Genomic DNA, 12,820 nt, shown 5'->3' on the forward strand with positions numbered 1-12,820 from the left:
CTTCAAATATATTTCGAAATACTCTACTCTGTTGTTTCATTAGCTATTATTCTGAGAATAAGGTTCGTAATGAATTACAATTTGATAGAGTGTAACGTTATTAAATCTACTGTAACGGATAAAAAACGTCTAAATCAATTATACATAGTATATCTTCATTAAACATTTTGCTAATAAATACTTTCGTTTTACCCTCAAAAATCATAATAAAGCAGGCAGATGATAATCACATCAGTATTTTAAACAATGATACCTTTTGTATTCCCCCCCCCCCTTCTCCTTGCACGCGTTTTTTTCTCTACAATATTATCAACTTTATTTATAGGCGCCTATAGGATTGTGGGAATCGTGTTTTGCGCAAGCGTGCCCACAAATACTTAACTATGTTTCCTGTGTTTTCTTTCGGACATAAACAAATCTTTATTCATAAATCATACTTGATGGTCGAGGGCGATTGGTAATTTTGAAAATACTTATAACATATCTTAATTAAGATTTTTTTTAAATTACAACTTATCTGAAAATTTTACAGACATAGAAGTTTTCCTTTACCAAAATATAGCTGTAATGTACTATTTAATCAAAATGATATTATCAAGAAAATATCTTAATGTTAGTTATAATTTATTGTATGATACAAATTGTATTCATTGTTATAATATAAAAAATAGGTTACGAATATCAATATACAAGATAGATATAATACATTGTAAATGTCATGTCAGTAAACTAAATGCAAACTATAATAATGATTGCATAAGGCTCTTATTTGAAAGAAAATTCAAGGATGACGTCTAATAAGGAGATCAAATTGACCGGAGTCTGGAAAATATAGAGAAGTACAATTAAGATTGTTTGATGCTGAAAATAAAATATGTGAAGTATATATTGATATAGAAACGGAAAAGAATAATCAAAACAGTCTAAATGATTTAGTATCAAAGGGTGTTAACGTAAAGTCAAGTGGAGTCAATATATATCGAAGAAGAAGTCAAAGCTGTAGAAGATCGTAGAACAATTTTGTGTGGTTTCCAGTTTCTTCGTAGGAATTAAAAGTTTGACCTAAAAAAAGCGTCCAATGCACAAGATGTGGTAAGAGAGGCATCTATCCAAGAGTATGCAGGTGTCTAAAAGAAAAATATTTTTCCATCATCAACTCTATTCAAAAATTTGAACTGAATAAATTACCCATCGATGCATTTTATATACATGTAAATTACTTCAAAAATATAATAGCTGCATATGACAGTGGTACAACTGTATCTGTCCCTGGATAGAGTTCAAAGTAAATATCGATTCAAACCCAATTAAAAGAGTATCGTTTAGAATATAAATTATTTATTTATTTACACATGAAGGAAGAGGGATTGTTGTATATTACTAATATTTAACTTCTTATAAATAACTATATATATGTATATTATAATCTGTTAATTTATGCAAGACAAAATATATTGTTATTTAATGAGAGAATATAAAACCCATCATTCAAAGAAGTGTACTCACTAATTCTTAGTGACCATAATAGATGAATGGATAACTTTGGAACGAAATGTAAAGAATAGAAATAAGGCAATAAAGTAACAAATTATATAAAAATATTGTTAACATTTACTTGTTGACAATTAAATGTTTACAAAACATTCATTCTATTTGGTGACCAATCATTCTCTGAATTTCTTAAACTTAGTGTGGACATCTATTTTGTATTGATCCTATTCATCATACCAAAAACCCTCTGAGCATCACATTTGACTATTAGGAGTACTTTGATAAGAGCAGCAAATTATGTCTAACCAAAATAAGTTCATAAATGTATTAAATTATTCCTTAGAAAATTATCATGAAATACAATTTCAAAGACCCTTAATGGTTATGTTAAGGAAACTCTCATGAAATTGACAACGGCTTTTTATACTATCTTTCTTTTATATATTGAGAGTTGAATATGAATTAACAGGAACCAATAAATTATTCTGAATCATGTAACAAGCTATATATTTTAATGAAATTGTTAATTTTGATTGATTTACTTAAAATGATTCAATACAGTTTCTTTTAGTGGAGAAGTAAAGGTTAAATCTATCACAATTTATTGTATTATACAATGGACAGGGATTTCTGATTCCCTTTATATATATCTTGTACACCATCACAATTACTCATTTTATGCGATTTGGAGGTCGATACAGTGTTTGTGACTGTTTGAATATGCCAAATAGTTCACTGAGCAGCAATTTATCTTTCTTCAAAATGAAAATTTATGATTTTATTCTTCTTTATCCCTTGAGGAAAGGAACATTGAGGAAACTTTTGAAATTAAACATCATAACTTTAAAATTCAAAATGGGTAGAGGTCACACAAACTTTTCAAACCTATTTTGGTATTAATACACAACAGAAAATCAAATTAGCAGATAATTAATCCTTAAAAATGAGGTACACTAGTACATACGTTAATATGATTAAATAAAATCTTGAACTTTTATTTTATAACTTATATTTACAAAAACTTATCATAATATATTTAAAATATACAAAAAGATACATATAGACAGAATACCAATTTTCTATAATAAAATATATTTAAATACATCATATTTAAATCTACGAATTAAATTACTCTAAAAAGAATGTAAATTTCTTTCAACGTATCCAAAAAATTTAATTACCTTAGACAACTCTACAAATCCACTGGGCTCTTGTGTTTACTATTTATCAACAATTAAAAAGGATGCTTTCTATTGGAAGGGTCTTGAATATCATATTCACATATACATGTAGACTTTTATGGACGAGGTTCCCATCTTGATCTTTATTTATAATTCTAGTACAATCAATGACGTAAGTATCTCTTCATGGTATTTTGATGAAGAGATGGACTGCATATGAATGCTAATGATTATTTGCAACGTAGCTTAGCAGTAGCATTCCGTGATTCCTTCCCAATACTTTAAAACCTACGTATTATTTATATATAATTAAGGTTTGAATAACTTTTATTGTGTAGATTGTTTACATTTCTGTTTTTAATTTCTCAAAGGCAAAAATAGTCAAGGCGAATCCTCCAGACACGTAAAGATTATTAATAAATGTTTCCCATAACATTTCTTATATTTAAGGATGTGTTATTTTAAAAATCCTCATTGATGACATTATTACAGATAATCTAATACTTCTGTTATCATTAACGCAGAAGTTCAAAATTAAAAACTATTTATATCTTATTCTGTTTTTCTTTAATTTATCCCTATATTATTATGAAAATATATTAATAATTTTAAGATCTGAATAAAACAATTTTTTTAGAGTAAATCCTTTATTAAACGAAACAAAATGAAAGTTCAAGATTTAGAAGATAATTTAATAATTTTTCTGGAACTTGCACAATGAGAATTTGACCGTTTTTTACCCGAGTGTATGCTACCATTAGCCTCATTTATGAGATTTTTGCTAGATATATTGAAATATTCAAATCCAACTTGAGCAAAAGGATGTTGTTTTTTACACTTCACCCAATATGAAGATAGGAATCTCCCGTTTCTAATAAATTGAAAAATAGCTTTGTAAATCAGAGTCTTGGATTTGTCGATGTCAATGAAATTTGTCGAGTTTTGGTAGCTGAGAATATCATATTGTAAAGCTGACTAACATGAAACGTAGTTTAATATAATAAATCAGAAACCCTTTTAAGACCACCGCTGTTAACACTATCTGGAAAAATTTCGATATCTCAATCTTCGCCCGAAAATCTAACACCATGAGTTATTTATTTCTCCGAAATCAAATAGGTCATGCATTAGCAATCTTTAATTTTGAAATACTTAACGATGGAAAAGACTATGTATCCGAATATATAAAGCAATAGATTGGTTTGAGATTCTTCCCCAGTAAAATTTAAATTAGAAAACTAAAAATAAATAATTTAAATGTATTTGGATCAGTGCTTACAAATTATATAATGTTTTTATTTTTGCATTCATTCTTATTAATTGATTTTCATTTAATATTCATAAGTTTCAAGTATAAATTCATTTCTTTATTTTTTTAAATATTAATATAATGACATATGTTCCCTTAATTAAAAAAAATGTATTGAAAAATGTTCATAAATGACTTAATATATCCCTTCAATACTACGATATAACAACATTATACTAATCATACTTCTCTCATTTTCTTCTATACATACTAAGGTATCCAATATATTATGTTGGGTCATGATAACTGTCAACATTAAGGACGGGATGAAGTGAAAATACGGAGAGGAAGAAAATAAATAGGACATCCAGAAATTGACTTTTGAGTTCCTTTATGTTAGTAATTTCAAGAAGCGAATGCCGATTCTTAAGTTCTTATTGGGTAATATCTTTTCTTAATCGTCCCTTTCTTTACTATAAACTCAATTAAATGTATATTACTTATGAGTAATCTGTAGTGACCTCTATATACTCGGTAGCACCCTCTATACAGAAAAAGAATAATTACTTATATGTATTACTTATATGTATTACTTATACATATATACGTATATTAGATAAACTGGTTCATAATAAATCACATAAGAATACACATTTCGATTAGGGAATGATATCCCTAAATTGGTGAGCCAAACGTTTTAAGTGTCGAGGATGGAAATCGACAACAAAGTAACACATATAGTCAGTGCACTGTTCGTTAAACTTCTTACATTTTATACCAAACGACCATCATTATAGTTTACCCAAGCTGAATGCCAGTATCCCTTGGGTATAACCAAAGAGGAAACGAAGTATGACTGCATGTGCTTGTCACTGGACGATACAACAGCTTCTCGAGTGGCACTGCTTATGGAAAATATTCCAAAAGACCCATATTCTATCATTAAAGGTCGTTTTCTGGACAAATGTAAACCTTAGACAGCGACAAGTTCGAGGCTTTTCTGAATATTGGAAAATTGGGAGAGCGTACACCATTGGCATTATTAGACGAAATCATAAATCTCCAGCATGGACACGAATTTTGTTTTTGAGCCAGAGTTTCTTACAAAGCACTGCCGTTTCTAATCTGACTCCAACTAGAACAGGCTCATTACACAGATCCATATGAAGTAGGACATGCCGCTGATCGTTTGTATGCAGAGTGGAAAATACATTAAACGATTTCTTCCTACACAGTGAGCTTTATAAGTAAGACCGATCAGACCGACAAAGCCGTTTGCTATGATCATCACCGATATGGAACTAGCGCCAGGGAATGTAGGCCTCCTTGGACATGGAGAAAATTGCGGAATTGTCTGTCAAATATTCACTCCTCCCTGATCCCTTGCGATTTACAATAAAAGTTCTGGTGGAAACTTCCTTGTCAATACAGGCATAGAAGTCAGTGTGATTACTGCTAATATCTCAATTGATAAACACCATCCTTCTTTCTGAAAGCCGCTAAAAGTTCATCCATACCAGCGTACCAACGTGCTCAGCTAAAACTTTATATGAACGACCGTGTTTTTCCTTTGGACATTTATCAAAGCAAAAGTATCTCAACTGCTCGTTGGGGCGGATTTTCTTCGTGCTTTTGACCTCCTTCCCGACCTCCTCCCTCGTAGACTCGTTTATACTTCTGATTTTACATCAATTCCTTGTAAAACATCGAATATATCACGTTCCACTTATCTCAGATCAGTATCTATTGCTTCCGATAAATACGCCAAACTTTTATCACAGTATATAGATATTATTAAACAGAAGTTTTCAGAAAGGGAACAAAACATGGCATTGTTCACAACATTGAGACAACTGGACCACCTTATTATGCTAACCCTCGTTGGCTTTTCCCAGAAAAACTGAAAGTAGCATATATGGCTTACGTCACTCTACCTTCCCATAATTCCTAATTCAGGGCATGCATTTAAAAATGCATTTTTACTAAAATATCTTTCATAACCAAAATCCCCAATCGCTGTGTCAGAAACATGAACAGAAAGAGCTAAAGGTGATTTGGTAATCGGATGTACCAGTAAGTTAGCATTAGCTTATGCTGACTTCGCACGATTAAATGATTCTTTTGATTCCATATTAGGCTCAATCATGTATTTGATGAGAGAAGCTTTGGTTCGAGGAGCTCCTTTTATCAGTTGAAAGAAAGGTCGTATAAGTTTAGCCATACAAGGATCACATCGATTATAAAGTGTTAAAAACCCTATGAATTCTTGGACTTAAGCAAAATTAGATGGGAAGTGATAAGATTGAATTGTTTTGACCTTATACGTGTGAGGTGTGATCACTGATGACTTTAGACTATGACTGAAAAAGTTTATATATGATTCACCAAATTTACATTTTGTAAGATGAATGGCCAATTCGTGGTTATGTAGTCTTTCAAAAAGTGTTGTCAAAATGTTTGCTTATTAGACAACCTTGCAATTAAGATGTAGTCTAGATAAACAACGACAAAATCTAGCCGTTTTATAACACTATCCATGAGTCTTTTGAACACCTGTGCCGAATTTTTAGACCGAAAGGCATTCTTAAGAATTCAAAAAGTTCAAAAGTGGTAATGATGGCTTTTTTTTGTATTTCATCAGGGTTTACTAGAATTTGATGATAACTTTTGACTTGATCAACTTTAGAAAATATGGAACAACCCACTAAGTGGGTGGTCGAATCTTGTATGTTTGGAAGATGATATCTATCTGAAACTGTGACGTTGTGAGTCCTTGAAAGCTCCACAGGGTCTCCACTTGTCATTAGTTTTCGGCACCATGTGTAATAGGGATGCCCAAGTACTATTGGAACGCCGAATGATACCTATTTTTTCCATTTCAATAAATTCTTCCTTTGCTATTTTCTGTTTTTCTGGGAAAAGCCAACGAGGTTTAGCATAATAAGGTGGTCCAGTTGTCTCAATGTTGTGAACAATGCCATGTTTTGCTCCCTTTATTGAAAACTTCCGTTTAATAATATCTATATACTATGATAAAAGTTTGCCGTATTTATCGGAAGCAATAGATACTGATCTGAGATAAGTGGAACGTGATATATTCGATGTTTTACAAGGAATTGATGTAAAATCAGAAGTATAAACGAGTCTACGATGGAGGAGGTCGGGAAGGAGGTCAAAAGAACGAAGAAAATCCGCCCCAACGAGCGGTTGAGACACTTTTGCTTTGATAAATGTCCAAAGGAAAAACACGCTCGTAATATCCTGACATGATTGAACGTATTTCTGGTATATGATATATTTACTCCAACAATTTGGAAAACGATTCACCTTGAAGTCCGAATAAGAAAGTAACATCGAAGGAGTAAAAACACCATGCTCATTCATTAGGTTTTCAAGAAATATATTGATACCTTCCCGTCACTCATGAATAGATCTACTGTAAGGGTTGTTTGATGGATTATCAATACTTGTACATGCCCTCAAAGTAAGGACATTTTCCAGTTAGTGAGTATGGAAACGACCATGGATACTTTTGGATATTCCCATCAAAAAAGAAAAAGTGATGTGGCACACATGCTTCCCTTTAATATAAAGCTTCATCTTGTCGTCTTTTAATCCATTGAAGAAAAATGTCAAGAACATACATAACCAGAGAATCTTCGGAAATTTTTCCCATTTCCAAGGACTGATGTGTACGAAATGTAACTTCTTGTGTAGAAAACCACTTAGAGAATGGACCTCTCTTTCCACAGGATTCTTGAAGACCTATTTTAAAATTGCATTCCATTTTGCAAAAGTTACGAACTATCTCATTCTCTTCCTCATCCATACAACGAAGTGTCACGTCATGATGTAAAGATCAAATATCGCCATAGGATGTGGATAAAATGCTGTCGGACATCATATATAGCGTTTGGAAAATTAATAACAAAGCGTCTAATCGTATAATAGTGTATAATACAGTTATAAAGAACATTACAAGAGATAATATTGTTCATCATCGAGTAAAGCTGGATCGGATGAACTCCTTTTATTTTAATGACAACTCCATTGAAATATATAGTAATAAATATCGGAGGCCATGAATATGACCAATTCGATTCAAAAGGTCATAGCATGGCTAATTAGTCACATTAATTAATGGAAAGCTTTAAATTATAACTAATATTCTTGAGTATCTCCTCCCATCCCTCAAATTTGAACATAAACCCCATAATGGAACAAAAATGTCTATAAACTATTTGTCCATTAATATTTATTAAGTAAATAAATAAAAGTGGAATTTCTCATAACTTGATTTTTCTACTGAAACGTCATTTCTAGTCAACGCACCACATTTATTATCAAAAGCCTTTTATCGGGATCTGAATATGAGGGGACCCCGTAATAGCTCCGACCCTTGAATAACTTCATTGTTAAATATCATCTATGGATAGAAACAAATTATTCGACACGAATTTAGTATGAGGCTTAGCTTGGTTTGGATATCTTCTCCGGATAAATTTTCATTCTGTCTTCATCCCAGTAGATATCAAAATTTTGGGATATCTTGTTTAGGATAAATTATAATTATAATTATATTATAATTTTAATATACATAAATTTTATTATTATATCTATGGTATCATATTCACGTTCTGATAATGCTTAATATTTTGCATTATATTTTTACATTGCCACTTCCAGTCTCTTATTTTATTGAATTATAATTGGAGTGTCTGGAATAGTAGGTATGACTTGACCTTGACGATCTATATGTATTTTATTAATAATGGGTAGCTATAACGTTTATCAATCTGTAAATTATTTGTAGTTATCGATTCATTAATAGCGCATCTGAGAATTTTATTTTTTAGACAAGTTTTAATCCGGTTCAACATAATATTGTATTTCATATTTTATATATATTGTAGAAACAATATACATTTATTTTGAAACGTGTAAAGTCTTTTCTAGTGTTCTTATTATTTTAAATAACATATTTAAGAACATAGCTCGTTTTGAAAGTGTTTTTTTTTTGTGGGTGTGTGTCTTTCAGTCATTTGAGAAATCTTGTCTTGGAAAATCCCTAAATATCTGGAAGATGTCAGATCTTGGACTGTAAGATCTACATTTGTGGATCTGTTGTATCTCTTCTTCCATTTAGTGATTTTTAAACCCTCTTGGTGAGGTTGCGTGAACATTTTGTGCACAATTAATTCCGTGTGTATATACACAGTGCGGGTTTTCTTTTCTAATATTAATATCATTATTCAATTAATTATAAATGTGCGTTCACTGAAGTAGATACATACAACTTAGTACGCATTTATTCTTACTTTTTATTATTATTATCCTTCAGTCTATTTTTACTACAATAGCTCCTATTTTTCTATGAACTTTTGACAAATCCTCTCCTTTTAAAAAAAAATCAAGTATAATCTTATGGTTTTTTTCCTGTATATAAAAGTATTTCCTCATGATTTTTTCTCCTTCAAGAAAAAAAGAAAACGTAAGAAAATTAGATAAAAGAGAAGATACGGATGAAATTGGAACGGTTTCATGAGCTTAATGTTCGAATAAGTGTGATTTACACACAAGTTCGAAACATATCGTTATAGGGGTATTACTACCGTGATGTCATAGAAAAACAAATACATTACTATGATTCTTCGCCGGAACTTAAACGAAGGTTTTCGTAGTTCTTCGTTATATCCATCCAGCGAGCACTATATACATGGAGAGTTCACGCCTTTTCTGGAAACACGTCGGTTCATATTAACATTCCTCTTTAATATTTCTACGTGGCTCTAAAAAAAAACTCTTTGATTTGATCAGCTTCTGGTCATGGGTAGTGATATGATTAATTATTCAACCAGACGACATCATATTGGGGAATATATCCCATGTATTCATGAGAAACGTTCGTTTGCCAAGAAGAATCCCTCTTTTCGTCTCCTAGTCTCAGTTTTCCTATTTCTTCGGAAAGAGTTCCAGGGTGGGTTTCAAGTAACTCTCATCATCTTCACTTACTTGCTAATTTCAAAGAAGTTTCAAATCTCGGAATAGGTTTCCTTAGTGACTAAGGAACAATTAATGCAGGAAGTGAAGTGTTTTTATCGTTTGGACTGAGGATTGGATTAGACGTACGAAAAAAATCATTTCTATTGTGAATAAATACTTTGTAGCTCCTAAATATAGGCAACGATAACATCTATCAAGAATTTATTTGCAAACATTTAATAAAATATAATCTATTTCAATCTAACATTATTGAAATTGTTTCTCAACAATTAAAATCAACAGAAGTTCCAAATGGAAACCTAGGCGTCTTATGTTTTGATGAAATGAAGATCACAGAGGATGCCTGTTATTCTACTCACGAACAAAGGATTTATGTTCCAAAGAAAAATATGCAGGTAATATGCAAAAATCGTCTTTCGTAGACATTCTTTGTTTTGGAATATACTACCAACATATTGTACACTAGAATTATTGCGTCCATTAAAACCATTATTATATTTTTTATATTCTATTGAGGTGAAATAAAATTGTGGGCCGTATCAACATTTCCTAAATTAGTATTTTATCTCTCAGCCATTCTATTTAACATATCACTGGTAAAAAATAATCCATTCCAAAATATTTTGCAGCTAAATCAAGATATACATTTTCAGCTTTTTTTGGTCATTATATTTTGAGTCAGATTAACATCAGGATCGATCGTAGTCCTAAGCTATCAATTGTATAAATTGGATAACCGAACATACCTTTTTTTTAGTATTCCACAAGTGAATTTACACATTATATCCAGCTTACCTATCAATGATGATGTCAACGAATAAGAAGTTCCATTTTATAAGTCCAGGGGTTCATTTTGTATTAGTCAATATTTCCTGAACATTTACATAACCAACAAAACTGTAATCATTTCATGAAATATATAAAAAACGAGGAAAAAGTTTATTGGTTTTACATTTATAATGATTTATTTGGTATATATAACATATTGTAAGTGAAGAGGTTAATATGCTAATTTTTATAGCAAAGTAGTGAATATTTATTGAATTCCATATATGTGTAAATATTAAAATAGTCTTGTTAAATAATAAATGAGTGCAAAATATTTAAGTATGTTTTAAAGTTGGCTCTTATTCAAATATACAAATTATAATTTAATTTTTTGTAAGTAATATGGTAATGCTTCATTGAATAATAATAAACCCAAAATTCTCAAAAGCATAAAATTAATCATTGCAGGTTCGAACTCTCCTTAAGTTGATCATCCGTTACTACGTGTCAAGAAGTAATTCATGGATGAACTATATTTTTATTCTCTTGAAAAATCATCCAAACGATAACAGCTCTTCACTTTCTTCATGAGTCGGTCCTTGGATTAATTGAATCACACGAACGGCATCTCTTCCTAATTTTCTCAATATCTGGTCATAATACACATTAAGAAACATTGGGTTTCATAGTATATAAATCCTGAGGAGCTGCATGAAGTGTCAAGAACCTTTCAGCACGGAGTTTCTATCAGCAACAACCCTGTCTTTGCACATATAATAATATAATCACAATCTCACTTCGTAGAAAGATTCCAGTATATGTTTGTACGCCTCTAAGGCCTCAAGTAAATAATCTTTAACATTTCTTTCTTTGATGATAGCCTATAATACTTATGATGTCTCATCAATTTAAAGTTGATAATATTGTAGAGAAAAACACATGCAAGGAGAAGGGGGGGGGGGGATACATATGGTATCATTGTTTAAAATACTGATGTGATTATCATCTGCCTACTTATTATGATTTTTGAGGGTATAACGAAAGTATTTATTAGCAAAATGTTTTATGATGATATACTACGTACAATTGACTTAGACATTTTTTATCCGTTACAGTAGATTTGAAAACGTCACACTCGATGAAATTGTAATTCATTATTAACCTTATTCTCAGAATAATAGCTAATGAAAAGAAAAAGTAAAGTATTTCGAAATATATTTGAAGTTCAAAGTTTAAAAAAGAAAGCTTTAATTAAATATAATGTACAAAATAAAAAATATACCATCATACATTTATGTTAAATATACAAAATTAAACAATTAGAATCATATAACTAATAACAATAAATTATTTATACAGAATATTGGAATAATAGATTGATCCAAATAATATTTTCTTGTTCTGACACCGGAATCCAGTTAAATATGTCATAACTTTAGGTTGCAAAACACAAGACAGACGTGGAGTTTAATAAACAAGATCATCAGCCCTTTTTCTTCATGTGGATGTTGCTGTATACAATTGTGCACAGGATAGATGATATATCTCTACCGATGAGATCTAACTAATTATTAATAATAAAGTAAATGTCAAAATTATAAAATTAGACAATAAATATACTAATAAAAAAATGTTGCAAAAAGCTAATTATCTAGTAATGTCCGGCGATATTACTCCTTATTAAGAGCATCAAAAAAAGATATTTTCCCCGTTATTTATGCTCATATAACAACATACTATTATCATGAAGGATATACACAGTTGCTAATTATAATGCTACACCCAATGTAACTACCCCCGTTGTTGTGACCATTTAAGCAGTTGTTTTTGCCTTTTATGAGTTTTCTGAACACCATTTCTTGGAGCCTATCAACCATAGCTAAGCCTTAAGTGATAAAAAAGTAATATTTATTGACTATGTAATATCGGAAAACCTAATTATCATACCCAAGTCTTTAAGTGAAGAGACTAGTCTCAGACAAACTAGTTGCGAACCATCCAAAGCTACTACCCCCGTTGTTGTGACCCTTTAAGCAGTTGTTTTTGCTATTTAATGAGTTGTGTATCATAATTCTAGATATGTTTAGCTAAAATAGAATCATATTTTAGGGTTAGATTTAAAAAAGAT

The 12,820-nt window shown here is 30.7% G+C and overlaps 1 long non-coding RNA gene across 2 annotated transcripts; it reads left to right on the forward strand.

Annotated features, from left to right (window-relative positions):
- The first annotated feature begins 6,918 nt into the window (after positions 1 to 6,918).
- LOC121127204 (uncharacterized) lies at positions 6,919 to 12,264 on the forward strand. Of its 2 annotated transcripts, none has more exons than XR_005867639.2 (3): positions 6,919 to 10,319; positions 11,161 to 11,536; positions 12,132 to 12,264. It is a non-coding gene; the product is annotated as an uncharacterized lncRNA (long non-coding RNA). The 2 variants fall into 2 exon arrangements; XR_011782978.1 differs by having other exon boundaries at positions 12,052 to 12,181.
- The last annotated feature ends 556 nt before the right edge of the window (positions 12,265 to 12,820 follow it).

The sequence above is a fragment of the Lepeophtheirus salmonis genome, chromosome 12 (genome assembly GCF_016086655.4).
Source record: "Lepeophtheirus salmonis chromosome 12, UVic_Lsal_1.4, whole genome shotgun sequence".
Classification (NCBI taxonomy): domain Eukaryota; kingdom Metazoa; phylum Arthropoda; class Copepoda; order Siphonostomatoida; family Caligidae; genus Lepeophtheirus; species Lepeophtheirus salmonis.